Here is a 5361-nt window from a genome sequence, read left to right as displayed (position 1 = left end):
GGGTCCCCCACCCCAGCCAGGCGCCCGCAGCCTCAGGTCCCTGCTGATCGCTTGTTATGGCTCATTATGGGAACCCCGCGTCCGCTGTGGGCGCAACCACCTTGTGCTATGGGAACCCTGCCGCTGCTGTGGGTGCAGCCATCTTGTGATGGCGTGACGGAGTGAGGGTGGATTTGCACATTACCTCTTTATTATATAGGATGTTAAGGACAATGCTGAAAGGAATATAAGTAAATTGCTATGTAATATCTTTGGTAACACTCCACAAAGAGATTGTTTTTCACTCACTGTAAGCTTCTTGAGTAAAGAGAACATATATTATTCATCTTTTTGTCTCCTACACTACTTAGAACAGCTTCTGCTATGAGTAGGCCCTTGGCAATGGCTACCAAGCTGATAATGAAAATTCTCTATGAAACAAAGTTCTTATTCAAACTTAGCCACCAGGCATATTGAGTACTTTTAAAGGTACTGATATAATGTGGGGAGGGGCAGGAGCTTTACAAAAACAATCTTGGTTTAGTACTCTCCAAAAAAAGTGAGCCCTTAGGTCTTACTTTTACTGAAAAGTAAACAGAATTTGTGTACATGGAGGCTTAATAGCCCCTATAGCGGGAAACTAAGAAAATAAACCAGGTGGAATGAGTAGGGATTGTCTGATGCAGCAAAGAGGAGCAGAAGAAGTGAATGCTGGGATGGTTTTCTTTTGATCATATCAGCATAGGAAAAGGACACAGAGGGCTTGAGCTCAACTGGGTTTCAGTGTGACAAATCACAATACAACTACCACATGATGCCTCCATTATCTCATTTGGATTGCTACTAAAATAAGTTCTATTGTTTATACTAGAGGCCCAGTGCACGAAATTCGTGTACGGGGGTGGGCGGGGGGAGTGGTCCCTCAGCCCAACCTGCACCCTCTCCAATCCGGGAGCCCTCAGGGGGTGTCCTACTGATGGCTTAGGCCCGCAGTCTGGCCTCCCTCTGTGGGAGGCAACTGAGCTGATCAGGGGAAGGCACCGCCCCCATCACCCCCGCTGCTGCTGCCACTGCCGGCCGCCAAGGTGTTTTCATCAACACGGACTCCAGTCCCTTCACCACACAAAAATGACAACTTTCTTTAGGCATTTTCAAGATGTCTCTTTCATAGGATATGACATTTCTGTCTTTCTTTTTTTTTTATCCTCGCCTGAGGATATTTTTCCATTGATTTTTAGAGAGCATGGAAGAGAGGGAAAAACAGAGAAACATCAATGTGAGAGGGACACTTTGATTGATTGCCTCCTGCATGAGCCCTGACCTTGCCCCTGGCCAGGGAGGAGCCTGTAACCTAGGTACATGCCCTTGACCAGAATCGAACCCGGACCCTGCGGTCCGCAGGCCGAGGCTCTATCCACTGAGCCAAACTGGCTAGGGCAGGATATGACATTTCTTAGCCCCTCCAGCAGCGGACCTTCATTTTTTCCTCCAGAAGTGAGGTGGAAAAACCCTAGATCACCTTCTTAGATTCTTATTACGCAAGTTACCAAGAACACTGCGAGTGGCGTACAGGGAGCTTAGACAACGAGCGGTCAGAAAAGGTGTTTCCTCTGCAGCTCACACACAGAGGCGGGACTGCTGGCGCACCCCGGCTGGCAGGCCCTGTTCTCTGTGGGCCTCCTCACCGCCGGGCTGCTGGCAAGCCTGTTCTCTGCTTTCTGCAGGCCTGTCTGCTCACCGCCACTGCGGCCCGTAGGCAAATCCTCTCTGCGGGCCTGCACCATCTGTGGCTTGCCTCACCGGGCAGCAGTCCCTTCCCGCCCACCCGCGCGCACAGCCTCCTCCCAAGCCGTCGTGACTGTTACGGCGTCCTGGCTAATTTGCATATTACCTCTTTTTATTTTACACACACACACACACACACACACACAGAATAGCACTAAAGGATTAGAAAGCAGAGAATCTGAGCTTGTAGCAACCACAGTCCTCTTCTTTTTGGTCACAGAACACCTTCTTCAAATACAATTTAATAAATGACCCCTCTATATTAAAAAAGATAAATCAGAATTGCTCTATTTACTACTCGGTTTTCAGTAGGTGGCTTGGCACCCTGCTTGAGGCACCTCCCATAGAATCACTATGGATGTAAAATTTGAAAACTACTGATGAGTTCAAACTCCTCACTTTTCCGAGGTTACACACCTGCCCGGGCAATGAATGAAAGAGGTAGAACTAGAATCCAGCAATGCCAGCACCCAGAGAGGGTTCTTCCCACTATATTCCATGCTGCTTCCAAAAAACAAAGGAAGATGACAGAGTTCATACTTACCATCTTTGTTCAGCCATTGCTTTCTTGTTCTGTACAAAATGAGCTTGTTGTGGACATACGGTAAAAGGAACTTGACACACCAGCTCTCCACACCAAGTTTGTTTTCAACCAGGACTATGGGGCTCCGGTTATACCTAGCTTCAGGACATGGGATCAGGCCAATTTCATCTCTTAATATGTAAAACATAAAAAACAATTAAAAATAAGAATACTACCTTTTCAATCCTGCAGAGCATTTTAAAAAATCCACTAATTCCTATTTCTTAAAAGTATTATTTAGCTCACCTACTGGATTGGTAGAAATTTTTTAAAACCACCAGATTTTTAATATTGGCAACAGTACAGGAAAATTAGTATGCTATAATCCCCGTTGATTGGAATAAAAATCAGTCTAATCTTTGAATGGAAATCTGAAAATCTTTCAAAATTTTAAATACACATACTCTTTGACCCATGATTCCACTGCTCAGAAATTATACTGTACCAAATTTTTTGAACGGGATGTTGACTGCAACACTGGAAATAATCTAAATGTGTATGAATATAAGACTAGTAAAATATATATGGTTTATCCATGTAGTAAGAGGTGTAAAAAAATGAGGTAGATATGCATATGTTGGTATGAAAAAGGTGCCAAGAGCTATGAAAAAGCAAAATGACAAATATAGTGTATACCATAAAGCCTTTAGTGTAATTTTTTAAAAGAGCTATATATGCATTAAAATTTTTCTTGGAAAGATACCAAGAAACTTTTGGGGTGATAAAGGATTTTATTTTTGTACAGTTTAAATTTTCTAAGCACTTGTATATATTATTTCTATCTTTTTAAAAATGTGAACAAATGTACTTATGCTTGCCTGCTAATAAATGTATGTGGAATGGAAACAAATTATCAGTAAAACTTATTTTGTCATTGAGATATTGAGATTGTGGACCATATTTTATGTTCTTTATAATCCTTTAAACTTAAAAAAAACACACACTAGTAAATGTTAAAACACAAAATACATCTCAGAATTTGATCATTTTCATCAAAGGCATCTATATTCCTCAATCCACTTCAACTCAAGTTGAAAATCTATGTTACAGGCCAAGATTTAGTAAATAATATGTAAGGCAGTTGATTTACACAGTAAATGAACCAGCAAACATGTTTCTGCAAAGCCTGCACACATGCTTTTCAAGTAAGGAAATTACCTTCTTGCTTACATGAAACATTTCTTCTCAAAGAGTATGTCCTTCCCTTAATTAATGAATAGCTAATAAAAATTTTTTTAATAAAAGCTGTTAACAAATAATAACATTTTTAGACTGTCTAAATAGATTTTTAAGATGTTCTTTAAAAACAAAATTGGTTTTCAGAGCTTGTGTATGACATTATCTATTCTGTCCCTGGGGTTCTCCTGCCAAGAAGACAGTTTCATAGATGAAAGAGGAGGAAACATGTCTAATTATAGGTTATAAGAAAAGCCCTCTTTTTTTGTTAGGCCATCAATACAAATTGGTGGGAGGCCGTGGAACACAAAATCCTTCCTAGAAACTCTAAACAGAATAGTTCAAAGGTGACCTGGTTTCTACTGATCACTTCATTAGTGACACAGGGATATATATTAATAAACAAGGGTACTCTAAGGGTTGCAAGTCTCTAACCATTCTTTCAAGCTAACTTAACTTGTAAATATATTTTAAGACCTAAGGCTTTTGTCCTGACAACTAGCTCAGTTGATTCAGAGGTGTTCAATACACCATGTCAATACTATCTAAACATTTTATGAGTACTACTCTAATGTACTGGCTACTGTGCTAGATTCTGAAAATGCAAAAATGAACAAGGTGGTCCCAGATTTCACAGAGCTGATGGTTTTGCTGGGGAGCTGTGTCAGTATCTACACTAATAAAAGAGAAAGATGCAAATTGGCCATACCTTCATGACACCCACCAGCCAATCAGGAGTATGCAACTTAACCCAATAAAGATGGCGGGTTAATTTGCATATGCAGGCGCCGAGTGGCCGGGTGCAGGGCGGGACTGACCCAACCGCTCCGGGCCTCTGGGCAGTGTGGGAAGGTGGAAAGGCGGCTCCAGGCCAGAACGAAGGCAGAAAGGCAGCTCCAGGCCAGAGCAAAGGCGGTGCCAGCAGCCAGGGGAAGGAAGGCCCATTCTTACACGAATCTTCGTGCAGCGGGCCTCTAGTCTATAATAAAATGTTACCACTTTGTCATTCTAGTAATATAAATAAAATTCTGTAGGAATAATTAACCAATGCTGAGAGAGCATCTGAGGGAGGTCAATGTCCAGTACATTGTTTTTGCATTTGTATTTGGTGATAGGACAACTAGCCACATCTAGATCTATACCTGATTAATAATATATGTTAGAATCTCTGATATTTTCTGGTGTTCAGGTTTTACTATATAAAGCAGATCATTTAATAACTAGAATAATAGTAAAAAACAAAAACAACCTCAGTTCAATTATTTTGGAAAGTTTGTTCTGAGGTCTAATAATCACTTACAACACTGCCAAGAACTGCAAAAGTCAACAATATGAATGTTAGAGTAACAAAAATAAAAGAATCCTAGCTTCTGGGTACAGCCTGGTGGTTTGTTTTGTTGTTGTTTGTGTGTGTGTGTGTGTGTGTGTGTGTGTGTGTGTGTGTGTTTTGGGGGGGGGGGTTATTACTTAAAATTCACAATATAAAAAAACAAAACCCTGCCTTGCTCACTATTTATACCCAAAATAAAATGCCCAACTACATGTACCTAAATGACAGAACAGAGCCATCTGCACACATATAAAAAAACTGCACATTGTTTTAGTTGGCTACTGCACTTCCAAGCAATAATTAAAAAACTAAGAATACCTTGGATACAGTAGGTGCTCAGTAACTGCTACTGAAAGGTTGATTATCCTTGCACTTTGGTGATAATATTCAAAATAAATGAAGTTCAAAGAGCATCACTTCTCGATTCTGCAAGAAAACCTAACCACTGATTTCCTTCTAAGGCAGTGGGCTCAACTCCTAGCTCTGTCAATGTGATATATAGAGCATG

Source organism: Myotis brandtii, unplaced genomic scaffold (assembly GCF_000412655.1).
Source record: "Myotis brandtii unplaced genomic scaffold, ASM41265v1 scaffold266, whole genome shotgun sequence".
Lineage (NCBI taxonomy): Eukaryota > Metazoa > Chordata > Mammalia > Chiroptera > Vespertilionidae > Myotis > Myotis brandtii.
Note: the sequence above shows the minus strand (reverse complement) of the source record.